The sequence below is a fragment of the Chionomys nivalis genome, chromosome 14 (assembly GCF_950005125.1).
Source record: "Chionomys nivalis chromosome 14, mChiNiv1.1, whole genome shotgun sequence".
Classification (NCBI taxonomy): Eukaryota; Metazoa; Chordata; class Mammalia; order Rodentia; family Cricetidae; genus Chionomys; species Chionomys nivalis.
The window spans coordinates 21108020-21122749 of record NC_080099.1 but is presented as its reverse complement, the minus strand read 5'-3'; the positions used below and the strand labels follow the sequence as shown (position 1 = coordinate 21122749).

General features: G+C 41.6%; 1 pseudogene; it reads right to left on the bottom strand.

Annotated features, from left to right (window-relative positions):
* Positions 1 to 5478: 5478 nt before the first annotated feature.
* LOC130886996 (40S ribosomal protein S6-like) lies at positions 5479 to 6225 on the bottom strand (annotated as a pseudogene).
* Between the last annotated feature and the right edge of the window lie 8505 nt (positions 6226 to 14730).

The following is a 14730-nucleotide window of genomic DNA, read 5'->3' as shown; positions in this document are numbered from 1 at the left end:
AAAATTGGGACTGTTCACTCTCTCCATATCTATTCAATATAGTACTTAAAGTTCTAGCTTAAGCAATAAGACAGCAAAAGGAGATCAAGGGGATACAAATTGGAGAGGAAGAAGTCAAACTTTTGCTATTTGCAGATGATATGACAGTATACATAAGTGACCCCAAAAATTCTACCAGGGAGCTCCTACAGCCGATAAATACCTTCAGTAATATAGCAAGATGAAAGATTAACTTAAAAAAATCAATAGCCTTTCTATATACAAATGATAAAAGGGCTGAGAAGGAAATCAGAGAAACATCACCCTTTATAATAGACATAAATAATATATTTTTGGGTAATACTAACCAAACAAGTGAAAGACCTGTATGACAAGATCTTTACATCTTTGAAGAAAGAAATTAAAGAAGTTATCAGAAAATGGAAAGATCTCCCATGCTCTGGGATAGGTAGGATCAACATAATAAAAATGGTAATCTTACCAAAAACAATCTACAGATTCAACGCAATCCCCATCAAAATCCCAACACACACTTCTTCACAGACCTTGAAAGAACAGTACTCAACTCCATATGGAAAAACAAAAAAACCCAGGATAGCTTAAACAATCCTGGAAAACACAGGAACTTCTGGAGGCATAACCATCCCTAACATCAAGCTCTATTACAGGGCTGCAGTAATGAAAACAGCTTGATATTGGCATAAAAACAGACATGTGGACCAACAGAATCAAATCGAAGATCCTGAAATTAATCCACACACCAATGAACACTTGATTTTTGACAAAGAATCCAAAACTGTATAATGAAAAAAAAAGAAAGCATCTTCAATCAATTGGGCTGGTATAACTGGATGCCAACATGTAGAAGATTACAAATAGATCCATATCTATCACCATAAACAAAACTCAAGTCCAAGTGGATTAAGGACCTCAACATAAAGCCAGTTATACTAACCTGTAGAAGAAAAAGTGAGAAGTATCCTTGAATGAACAGACTCAGGAAATTGCTTCCTAAATATAACACCAGTATCACATACATGAAGTGAATAATGGGACACCCTGAAACTAAAAAGCTTCTGTAAGGCAAAGGATAAGGTAAATAAGACAAAATAACAGCCTACAGAATGGGAAAAGATTGTCATCAACCCTACATCTGACAGAAGACTGATCTCCAAAATATATAAAGAACTCAAGAAACTAGATATCAAAATACCAAATAATCCAATTAAAAAAAATAGGATACAGATCTAAACAGAGAATTCTCAACAGAAGAATCTCAAATGGCCAAAAGACCTTTAAGGAATAGTTCAAACATCCTTAGGCACCAGGGAAATGCAAAACAAAATGACTATGAGATACAATCTTCACCTGTTAGAATGATTAAGATCAAAAACCACTGAGGACAGCTTATTCTGGAGAGGATGTGAAGAGGACCATTCTTCCACTACTGGTGGGAGTGCACACTTGTACAGCCATGTTGGAAATCTGGTTATTTCTCAGAAAATTGCAAATCAATCTACCTCGAGACCCAGTGATATCGCTCTTGAGCATATACCCAAAGGATGCTCAATCATACCACAAGGACACTTGCTCAGCTATGTTCATAACAGCATTATTCATAATAGCCAGAACCTGGAAAGAACCTGGAGACAACCTAGATGCCCCTCAACCAAAGAATGGATAAAGAAAGTGTGGTAAATTTACACAAGGGAGTATTTATTTACTCAGCTGTAAAAAACAATAACATCATGAAATTTGCAGGCAAATGGATGGAACTAGAAAAAAAAACCATCCTGAGTGAGGTAGCGTTGTTTCAGAATGACACACACAGTATGTACTCTCTCATAAGCGGATACTGGGTGTAAAACAAAGAATAACCAGACTGCAGTCCACAGCTCCTGAGAAGCTAGGTAACAAGGAGAACCTAAGAGGGATGCATGGATCGTCCTGGGTAAGCTGGGGGCAGATGGGCAGTAGAGGGGAGGGTATTGGGGGTGAGAACATGAGGGAATGGGATGGTTGAATTGGGGGAGGGACCACATGGGAGAGCAATGAAAGAGATATCTTGATAGAGGAAGCCATTATGGGGTTAGGGAGAAACCTGGTGCTATGGAATTTCCCAAGAATCCACAGGATGACCCCAGATAAGACCCTTAGCAATAGTGGGGAGGGTGCCTGAACTGGCCCTCCCCTATAATCAGATTGGTGAATACCCCAACTAGGTCAGGTGCCCCTGATGACATCATGATCCCTTCCATCAGCCCAGATTGCTTCTTGCTATGCTTATTTTTTGTGAAGAAAAATTCATGTGTTTAAGCTGCTCTCAGCTCACCGTCACTCAAAGCTGAATGTAAGTTCTTATTAATATAATGGTGACTCTCAAATTTACACATCTTAGAGAAAGGACTCAGTAAATAAACATAGATCAAAGTCCGTGAGAGGTAGAAATAACCTTTACACGCTCAACATCCACTCAGTTGATATGGCAGGATCTGAGGGTCAGAGGGAAGGATCGAGAGAGTGAAGCAAAATGGGCGGGTTCTGTGGCCTTGGTACTGCTGGTCCCAGGTCAGCGAAAATGCTTCTTTGCCGCTAAGGACACCAACTAGCACCCTGGAACAGATGGTGGGCATTTGGATCACTTGGAGCTTGAAGGAAGCCAGATGAGGCCAGAGAACACCCTGGTTCCAAGATAGAATGGTGCACATAACATACACACACACACACAATAAATACATACTTTATATACAACATTCATGTAAGCCCTGCTTCCCAGAGAGGCAGACAATGCACACTGCCCTCCACACCCACTGCTCTGGTTTCCACAGCCAGTTGTCCTCTGTCAACACCAATCCAGAACATTCTCATAGTACAATAAGGAATTATATTTGGAGAACAAGAGAGACAGAAGTCACATTCGCATAACTTTTAATATAGTATATTATTAACATAATTCTCTTTTATTATTAGCTATTGTTGGTAGTCTCTAACAGTGCCTAATTTATGGATTAAGCATTAGCAAAAACATGCAGAGAAATACCAGTGTATACACAGTCTGGAACTTTTCCAAGAGGAACTTCAGGTACCTCTAAGGAGGCAGGGAGGGGGTTCTTGAAATTTCTGTCCTGTATTAGTTACTTGTCTCATTGTCATGACAAAAAGACCCATAAAAACAATGTAGGGAAAGCGGGGTTTGCTTTGGCTCACAGGCTGAGAGCAAGCATACCACGGTGGGAAGTCATGGCAACAGGGGCGTAAGGTTGAGCAGGTCACATTGCGTCCACAAAAAGATGGGTGCCACCCGTGCTCGGCTCACTTTCTCATATTTCGTCCAGGACCCCAGCACGTGGGGGTGTGTCTTCCCACCTAATTAAGACAGTCTAGAAACTTCCTCATAAACATGCCCAGGGGATGGTTTCCTCGGTGTCTCTAGATCCTGTCAAGTTGACAGTATCAACCAACCTAAAGCTCTAGTTTGAAAACAAGGAAGGGAAAAAAAAAATAAGGGAGTATCAACCGTGTGGATTATTGTTTTTCTCACACAAGGAGAAGCTGAGGACTTGGCTCGTCAGGATGTGACGCCTGTGCACGACTCGGAGTCATCTGGGAAGGAAGTGAGATGCCCAAAGGTTGAGCAATGCGAAAGTGATGCCTGCCCCAGGGAAGCATGACATCATCCGCAGGCGGGCGCTGATTCCTGTGCTTCTGTACTCACTTGCTCTGTCGACAGACACCTCCCTTTGGCCAGCCTCTGTGGTAGAGCAGGGCACATAAAAGAGGAGCCAGCTTCTGAGCTCACCTGGAAGGAGTGACAGCTCAGAGGGAGCAAGATCTAAGAACAGGCTGTCACTGCCTCACCGGAGCAGCCACGGGCCAGGCCTGTGAGGAGCCAGGGGCGTGGGACCTGACTGACTCCTCCTGGAAGTTCCTGAAGGTTCCTTTGAGAAGGTGACATCTAAACAGGGACTCAGGGGAGGATGAGTAGGAGTTTCTGTCTCACCTTCAGTTACTCTTCAGGTGGCTGATGCCAGAGGACAGATCTTGGCTCCAGATTCATAGAGCAAGGAAGTGTTAATGAGATGGTTAGAAAAACCATTTGCCCCTCTCTTCCATTCTTGGAGCTCTTCCGGCACTGCTATCTCATTTGCTCTGGACAGGGTCAGAAGTCAGGGCCAGGGGTGATCTCCTCCCCTGAGGAGGCTGGGTCTGAAGATGTCTATCTTGGCACCTTAGAAGTCACACCCTGAACTATTTCAGGGATGCATAGCATTAAACACACACACACACACACACACACACACACACTTAGCTCCAAAGAAAGAGTAGCAGAGCACTATGATTTAATGCATGCAATATGGGTAGTCAGTTTGTGCTCTCTCTCTCTCTCTCTCTCTCTCTCTCTCTCTCTCTCTCTCTCTCTCTCTCTCTCTCTCTCTCTCTCTCTCGTTCATTCAGTCTGGGGGTCCAGCCCATGAAACAGGGCTACCCACTTTCAGATGACTCTTCCCACGTCAATTAACATAGAATCAGGACAGATCTCCACAGGCATTTACTGATTCACTGATTTCGAGTGGACGTGGAAAGCAAAGCTGTGGGGCAGTTTGCTCCAGAGAGAGCGTCTTTCCAGTGCTCAGGTGTATACAATCCTAAAGTCTGTGTGCTGGGATGGGAGGGTCTTCCTGAGTGAGGTGCATTGCTGCGCTTCCCTTGACTTGCTTGCGGCCACGCTCCAGCTGCCAAACAGAACTAAGGACTTCCTCTGGAATTTTCTTACATTGTTTTATTTTGGGTGTCAACCTTTCTATTTTTGTCCAGCAAACAACTTACTGTTCATTTCCTTTTGGGGATTTTTTTTCCCTTTGCTTTTTAAGGCAGAACTTTTATCAGGAAAAACTGGTCACAGAGCTGTCGCCAGAGGCCCAGCTATCTTTGCATAGCCGTCACCAAGGCGGTTCCATATAAAGCTTCTCTGTCATCTTGAAGTCACAAGAGCACGTGAGCCACAGTCATCTGTGACCTCATCTCTCTGGATCTGGTCCAGCAAGTTCAAGTTTCATCACTGAATGTGGGGCTGGCTACTGGCTAATGTGGCTAAGCCATTAATAATACTTTTACAAACCAGGGAATTCCCAGTTGATTCTAAATGGGCAAAGAATGGCCAGTTATAGGCCCTGGCTATAGGTCACCTGTGCATGGCAAAGAACAGCCCTTTACAAGAGTGACCTTTGTCCTACTTAACAGGTCCCTTTTGCTATGGGGTAGAATATGTTCTTGTAATCACAACAGAATGGTCCAAGTTTGTTTTCTTAGAGAGACATATTTACTATGGAGTAATATACTATACACACAGTGAAATATTATTCAGCCTTTATTTGTTTCCACGGTTTGATTGTTTATTTGCTACTCATATTTTTGGTTGTGAGCCTACCCTTTAGTGAATGAGCCATCCCTCCAGCCCTACTTGTTCCTCTTAACGTCTTATATTTGACTGGACTCAGATTTAGAAGTAGAAGTTCTCAGCGAGGACAGCCTGTGTCTCTTGGCAATCTGTTCCTGGTGTTTTTCTTTGGCTTCTTTCATCCTCTGGGCCAAAAGTTTAGCATATTCTGCTGCCTCCTCCTTGTTTACCTTAGTGTGACGTTTCCTCCGAGCACTGTGTCACCATGAGTGTTACAGGACACACGGAGTGACATGGCACTGAGTCTTGGGTGCTTTGATCCTGGGCTTCTTACCTTCTTGGTTTAAAGGCTTTCTGACAAGATCTTGGCAGACTTCATCTTCTCTAGAGAGATTAAAAAGCTTTCTGATCCTGCTAGCTCTTTTAGAACCCTGCTGAGGAGGCACAGTAGTATCCTTCTCCAGAAATATCCTTCTCACTTTTTAATTTTTTTTTTACAGTAGCCAAGTTGAGAACACTCAGATTGACATCGACAATGCATTCTTCAACAGACTTGCACTCCCCCTCCATTTCTCCTTGATCTATAACAACAATCTTATTCAGCAGGAGGTGCACTCTGCTGTGAGTCAAGATGTTTTGCTTCATGGGAAAACTTCCTTTGTCATTCCCATCACTGATTTGGACCACACATCCTATTCTCCACCCAAAGCCTCAGCAGAGACTTGCGTGGCCATGTGCTTCTCATACAATGTACGAAGTTTGCGTTCATCGTCCACTTTGATGACTTTCTGACAGCTGGTGGCCAGGAAGGAGCTATTCAGCTTCATCCTGGCACAGAAAATTGCCTAGAAGGCAACACGAAAAAGAGCTATTCAACCTTTATAAAAGGAGAGGATTCAGGGCAGGGAGGTGCTCGGAATTTAAGAGCATATACTACTATTACACAGGAACTGAATTCAGTTCTCCACATCCAGGTTGGGTGGATCACCACCAACTACCTGTAAATCCAGCTCTAGGAAGCTGCATACCCTCTGGCCACCAAACACATTTGTGGATGCATGTGTGCATGTGCACACGTGCATGCGCGCACTTGCACACACACACACACACACATACATACACACTTTAAAAATATATATATATTTTTGAAAGTCTTTAAAAGGATAAAATTCTAAGCTGGGGAAATAGCCCAGTCAGTAAAGGGCTTGCAGTTATAAGCATGACCTGAGTTCAATCCTCACAATCCATGCAAATGAATAAATAAAATCAGACCTGGCAGCATGTATGTGTAATTCCAGACCTAATGAGGCAGAGACAAGCAGGTCTTAAGGCTTGGTGTCCACCCACCCGAGCCTGTTTAGTGAACTCTCGTCCAATGGGATAGGCTGTCTCAAAAAGTAAGGCAGGGCAACAGTATTTTTCATAATAGCCTCAAAAAAAAAATCTTGGGGTAACTCTAAGTAAGCAAGTGAAAAAAAAACTTTTATAATAAAAATTTTAAGACTTTGAAGAAAACTTAAACAAGATATCAGAATATGAAAAGATTTCCCATGATCGTGGATTGGTAGGATTAATAAAATAAAAATGCTATCAAAATCAAGCTACAGATTTAATGCAGTCCCTGTGAAAATCCCAACACAATTCTTCACAGAACTTGAAAGGACAATTTTCAGCTTACTATGGAAACACACACACACACAAACAAACAAACAACAACAAAAAAAACCAGGAGAGCGAAATAATCAAAGATGCTCTGGAGGTATAACCATCGCCAATTTCAAATTGTACTACAGAGCTATAATAACAAAAACAGCGTGGTATTGGAATAAAAATAGACAAGTTAATCAATGGAACTGAAGACTCAGATGTAAGTTCACAGATGTATGGACATCTGATTTTTTTTGTAAAGAAGCCAGAAATTTATCCCGGAAAAAAGACAGCATCTTACTAATGGTGTTAGTCAAACTGGATGGCAGCATGTCAAAGAATGCAAATAGATCCATACTTGTCACCCTGCATAAAACAACTCTACTTGTATCAAAGACCTCAACAGAAGAGCAGATACAATGAATATGATTGAAGAGATAGTAGGGAATAGTCTTGAACTCACTGGCACAGGAAGAATTTCTGAACAGAACACCAACAACAGGCACTAAGAACAATAATTAATAAATGGGACCTCATGAACTGAAAAACTTTGGAATGGCAAAGGTCAACATCCAGACAAAGCAACAGGCTACAAAATAGGATTTTTTTTTTACTAGCTACACGTCTAATAGAAGGATAATATCTAAATATATAAATAACTAAAAACCTGTACATCAAGAAAATTATCTAATTCAAAATGGGGTACAGATCTAAACAGAGAGTTTTCAATTGGTAAAATACAAATGGCTGAGAAACACTTAAAGAAATGTTCAACATTCTTAGTGGTCAGGGAAATACAAATAAAAACTACATTGAGGTTTACCCTTACACCAGTCAGAATGGCAAAGATAAATAAATGACAGCTCAGGTTGACAGGATGTGGGGTAAGGGAACACTTCATTACTGGTAGGAGTGTAAACTTGACAGTCTCTGTGGAAATAAGTGTGCTGCTTCCTTGGGAAACTAGGAATAGATCTGTCTCAAGATCCTACTATACCACTCTTGGGCATATGCCAAAGGATACTTGTTCAGCACTGTTCTTTCTTGTTCTAGTAATATCTGGACATCAGAAACAGCCTAGATGTCCTTCAACATTAGAACAAATAAAGAAAATGTAGAACATTTATACAATGGAATATTACTCGGCTGTTTAAAAAACAAAATCATGAAATTAACAGGTAAATGGATAGAGTTAAAAAAAAAGTTATACTGAGTGAGGTAACTCAGACACAAAAAAGACAGATATAAGTATTCATTTATATGTTGACGTTAGCTGTTAAGTTTTTGGTAAGCAAACTATAATCTGTATAACTACAGATGTTAGTTGTCAAGTAAGGGATTAGGAGGGAGGGAGGAAAGTATCTTCTGAGGAAGGAGAAATAGAATATATAGTTATGACTGGAGGGAGGGGGGACTAGAATTAGGCGGGGAGGGAAGAAGAGGGCAAATGAGGGAATATGGAAAGGGACAGCTAAAAATAAGGACCATTTGGGGAGTTATGGAAAACTAACACAGTAGAGCTTCTTTAGAAAGATACATATATGAAAGAAATCTAAATGGAATTACCAAATAACAGGACCGACAGCACCCCAACTAGACATATTATCACCAAATGAAACCTCCAGCTAATCAAATCATTGGCTAAAGGGGCCCATGGAAACCCCCAAACAACCTATTGCCAAGACTATAGATTTACCGCAAGATCCATATACCTAAAAAAAATACCTCATCCTGCGGCAAAGACACTTGCCCAACAATCTTCTTTCTTGTTCTAGTTATAATATCTGGAAATCGGAAACAACCTAGATGTCCTTCAACATCAGAATGGATAAAGAAAATGCAGAACATCCAGGCAATTGAATATTACTCAGAATAATAAATTAATAAAAATGGAACAAAAATACTTTGTTCTACACAAACTGATGGCAAGGCCTTACTGCTGTGGATAAAATGGAGAAGTTGGTGGGGTGCTTATCTGCACCCTTCACCCCTATTAACGAGTGTTCATGGTACTGGAATGCACTGTGCACACTGCCAGAGGAGAAAGGTAAACACCAACCCTGCTACACAGCCTTCTACCTGCAATGGTGACCTGCCTGCAAGACATGCTGGCACAAGAGTATTGTGGGAGTAACCAACCCCCACCTGATTGGATCTGAGGCCCACGGCATGAGATGGAACCCATGGATGACCCTACTCGGGTAGCCAAGAATCTAGAGACTAGATAGGCCATGGACCTAGGGGAAAACCAAATACTACTGTTCTACGAAAGGAAAGTAGCAACAAAATAACTCCTAATACATTCTTCTATATTCATAGATCAGTGTCTTGCCCAGCTATCATCAGAGAAGTTTGGAAGTGGGAACAAATACAGAAACCCAAAACTAGATGACGTACAGAGTGAGAGATCTTGGAACACTCAGTCTTAAATGCAATGTCTCCATCAAATCCCTCCCCTGAGTGCCCAGAGAATCCTGCTGAAGAGATGGAAAGATCCTAAGAGTCAGAGGGGTTGGGGACACCAAGGAAACAAGGCCTTCTAACCCAGAATGGCAGACGCACATATCAACTGGCAGACTGGCAGCAGACACAGGGCCTGCACAGGAGGAAGCCAGATGAGGTCCCAGCTGGGAAAGGAGGTGGATACATATCCCTATCCCTAACCCAGAAGCTATCTTCAATTGGTAACTGCTCACAAAGGAAAAGTTAGTTTTCTCTTGCTGGGCATACAAATCACACTTATGGGCAGACCCACGCCTGGCAGTAGAAATAATTTTTTCCCCTGGGCACAATGCTTTGTCTGGATATTTTTATGACTTTACAGGCCTCTTGCTTATATATTATTATTTCTGATCTTCTGTTTTTATGGGATTTGTGAGTATATGAACGTGTGTGTCTCTGCAGCTGTCTGTGTTTCTTGTGCTTTTTCTTTGACTCTGTTTTTTTTTGTTGTTGTCGTTGTTGGTTTGTTTTGTCCTATCAGATTCTGATTTTATTTCCACTATTTTATTTTATCTTTTTAGATGTTTGTGTTCTAATGAAAGGGAGAGAGAAATTGTGGGGATTCAAATGGGAGGGGAGGTGGCATCTGGAAGGAGTTGGGAGACAGGAAACTATAATCAGAATATATTATATAAATAAAAATCTATTTTCAATTAAAAATGTACTAGTCACAGAAACAAAATAAGGTGATAGGATTTTGTTTTTGTCTTTGTTTTTGCTTTCCAAGTGCCCCTTTTCTTTGTGTCTGTTGCACGTGTGTCTTTCCTCACCCCCCCAATAAATGCCTTTCATCAAACAAATAAAATAATAACAAAGAGGGGAAATTACTGCCCCACACTCTTCACCTCAGAGCCCTGGAGGAGCCACGCTCACCCTGCCTTCGACTGGGTGGAAAGGAAGAGAAGAACAAAAAAAGCCCAAACAGAAACTGCCTCGTTCAAAGTGCAAATTCTTACTTCATGGATGTAAATTATTCAGGTTGCTAAAGACAGGCACAGATTTCAGTTATGTTTAATAGGAGGCCAGACCCCCAGAAGGCTGTTCACTTAGAAGAAAGCCACACTAATGATCTCGCCAACTTCTCAAATTTGTGTCCCCTCACAGAAATCCTTAGCAAGTTCAGCTACTCTACCAAGACAATACAATTACGTTTGATTTTATAAAGCATGTAGCAACGACCTCCTACTTTGCTGTCAAGTTTTCAAACTTCAAATTATGGACATAAATAAATAAATAAATAAATAAATAAATAACAAATTAGATGGCTCCCGAGAAATGACACCCAAGGTTGACCGTTGGCCTCCACACACGCACGAACACACGAGGGCATGCATACATGCATACATACACAGAGAGGGACACTACACACTCACACATACACACAAAAGTGGGGAATTCTGCCATATAGATGAACTTCGAACTTTTAAATGGCACATCCTGCCGTAAGATTCTACCTAGAACAGGGAAATCTATGGAGTCCACAAGGGGCTGGGTGGAAAGGAAGAGGGAACTATTTAGCGGGCAGAGTTTCATTTGGGAAGATAAAAACGTTCTGGAGATGAATGGGCTGTACGGCCTCATGATGGCAGCGAACTAGAACTTAAGAATGGTATAAGTGGTGAGTTATTTCATGCTTGTTCAACCACAGTAAAGGATATGACTAAAGTAACCAGAGGGATGGATGGCTTAGCGGTTAAGAGCACTGACTGCTCTATGGAAGATCTTGATTTGGCTCGCAGCACCCACACGGCAGCTCACAACTGTATCTGGCACAAGGTATCTGGCACCCTATTCTAGCCTTCTTGGGCGCTAGGCATACGTGCAGGAAACACTCATACACAGAAAATTACAGCAATAAACACTAAAAAAAAAAAAGTAGGTCTAAAGATACTTTTCATCCCCACCTGCCATTCTGCTTGCTTGTTATCTCTTCTTTAAGCAGCCATGTGCAGTTTTGAGCCTTGTTTCTCAAATGTGGCCCATAGACCAGTGGCAGCCACATCTTGGACAGCTTGTGAGAGATATAGACTCTGGGGCTCTGAGATGGCTTGGTCGGTAAAGTTTATGTAACACAAGCATGGGGATCTGAATTCGGTTTAAAACCAGGCATGGCAACAAGTATCTGTAACCCCAATCTGTACATACCACACACACACCAGGAATGACCCAGAGGCAGGTGACATCAGAAATTCACCAGCCACCTGGACTACCTAAATTGACAAGCTCCAGGTTCAGCAAGAGACCCTGTCTCAAAAAATAAGGTGGAGAAAGACTGAGGAAAGCACCCAATGCTGACTTTGGATCTCTCTACATATATGCACATGTATATATATGTTCACCTGCACACAAATATTGCATACATCCACATGCATGTATACATAGCATTATATATACACTAGATGTATATGTATGTAGGCATGCATGTATGTGCGCATATATACATATGTGTATATGTGTGTGTTGTGTGTGTGTGTGTGTATAAAGAAATGAAGCCTCAGGCTCACTCAGCCCTGCTTATTGGAATTCCCACTTCACAATATGCCTAGGTGCTGTGTATGCAGGTTGAAGTTAGTGGAGGGCTGTTCTGGACCAATGATGAACAGTTGGGGGTTTTGCAAACTCACTGGCTTGACCAAGTCAGTTTGGCCAGGCATCAGGATTACTTCACTGAGTGACCTTTGAACTCAGTCAACACTGGGACTCACAGACCTAGGCCATCTACCATCTGGCGCTTTAGAGTTCCCATGATTTTCTCACCTCAGAGCACAATTATTTTCTGAACTACTACTTTTGAACTTCTGTTTAGAAGCGTGGCTCACTCTAAAGCTCCACTCCCAAATGTCATTCTCTTGTTTTCTTTGGCGTAGTGCAAGTATGCACTAGTGACGTGGTGTCCAAGGTTTAATTGAGCACATTATGAAAACACGGACAATTTTAGATTGTTGTTTTCTAGCTCACCGAAGAAGGAAATCTGGATGAAACTATATCTAAAACAGACCTGTGTTTCTCTGTAGTTTTGGAACCTGTCCTGGAACTAGATCTTGTAGACCAGGCTGGCCTCGAACTCACAGAGATCCACCTGCCTCTGCCTCTCAAGTGCTGGGATTAAAGGTGCGCGCGTGCCACCACCACCCAGCATTTCCCGAGTCTTAAACAGTAGCTCCATGACTCATCCAGTCATTTGTGGGTATCATGCTGTGTCTAGGGTGGAATGGTTTCCCTTACCAGGATTTCTGGGAGAAAAAATAACATGCAAACAAAACCATCTAAGGCCACGTGTTGTGATGATAAAGCTACCCCAACAGAGTTCATTCATTGGAAACTTGGAAACAGGAGACTGACAAAAACGATGAGAACTGAGCAACCAGACTTCTATGCTTACCACGGGGCATTTGAAGAATCCGTTGGAGGCATCTTGCCACCACAGAGCACACACTAGCCTTGAATTCAAGTGGAAGCACAGCCCGCACTGCAACCATATTAAGAGCCAGAATCTTTAGAAACTGGTTGGCTTGTGAGACCATCACCAGAGAAGACCCCAGTGAGGAGGGGGGGCTCCACTTCTTTCTCTGTCTCCTTTGTGTATCCTTGGTTTCTCATTCCCAGGCATTTCTTCCTGCTCTGTCTTAACATTCGTGTTATTGCGGTTTGAATTCCTGGTGAAGTACAGTCCCCCGGCACCACTGTGTTAAGAGGTAGACTCTTTAGAAGATGGTTGGCTTGGGAGGTCTCTGTCTTTGGGATGGCATTGGTACCCTTATAGAAAGAGCTCGAGGGAGACTGCTTGGTTGGTTTGTCCCCTTATACAGTGTGAAGATCCAACTACAAGGCACATCTTTGAAAGATGAGAGTCAGGTTTCCCCAAGTAGCAGATCTGTCGGGGCATTGACTTTGGACTGTGATTTCTATTATTTATTTTTTTAAATAATGTATATAATGTATTTTAATGATATTCAACTCCTTTCTCACCTCCCCCCATTCCCCTGGAACCTTTTTTTCCAACATGCTCCCTCCAGTTTTGCATCTTCTTTTGATTATTATAACCCTCCGATTTTAATTAGGCCTGCTTGCATGGGCCTGGCATGGAGTTATTTACTAGCTGATGGACAACTTACTAGTGGCTGTGTCATTGAATAAAAGTAACTCCTCCTTCTTCATCAGCCATTAACTGCCAATAACTCCTCTGCTAGGAGGGGCATCGCACCCCTCCCCCATCGTTGCTATTTAGAAATCATTAAGTCTAAAATATTTCATGATGGACAGAGATGCATTTGTTTCTAAACAGTATCTTCCTTAAGTTTACATACTTTGAAATTTTTATAAACAGAGTAATACCATACACATGCTATATACTTTTCGTTCCAAAACTGAGAGACCCATCTGGGATGATGCCAATAGCTCTGTTCATTAATTCTCACTGTTATATGTGGGTATTTATAAACATATATGAATATTCTACAATTTATTATAATGTTGTATATGAAATATGTCTTTAAACACATACCCAAAGACATGTGTGAATGTTTATATAATATGGTTTATTTTATCCAGGGTTAATTTGACACAATTGCTTTTCCTAGAGCTTTTCTGTATAAGAGAGTAGCTATGAGCCCCTCTTTAAGTGGTTCCTGAACACTCAAAACATCTCAAGTCCAAGTTAAGATGAGCTGCAGGTGTAAGGCACCCAGCAGAAGGTAACAAAAATTTAGCATCAGAAAAAGAAAATACCTCTTGACAATATTTTTATTGAAAGCTTCTTAGATTCGTTGGTTTAAATATGATACACTATTAGATTTATTGTCCTTTTTAAAAAAAAATGTGGCTACCAGAAAATGTAAACTTGCACATGTGTATCTTGTTAATGCCATTGACTGAGAATAAGATGGCTACCACAGTGTAAAGTCAAATTTGAAGCAAGCTTTAATTAAATACTGGCCAGGTGGATGGGCTCTGGCCAGTTCCATACCCAAGTTCCTTAGAAATGGTCCTGAGATACGGTTTGCAGCTTATTAAGAAGGAAAACCCATAATTCATTGCGTTTCTCATCAGGTCCAATCGGGGGCAAGCATACATCCTAACATACTCCTAGCCTACATCCAATCGGGTACAAGTGTATATCCTGATGTATTTCCTGCCTGTGAATGTCCTGTCCACATGTGAACAACATATGGTTTGTTTTCTCC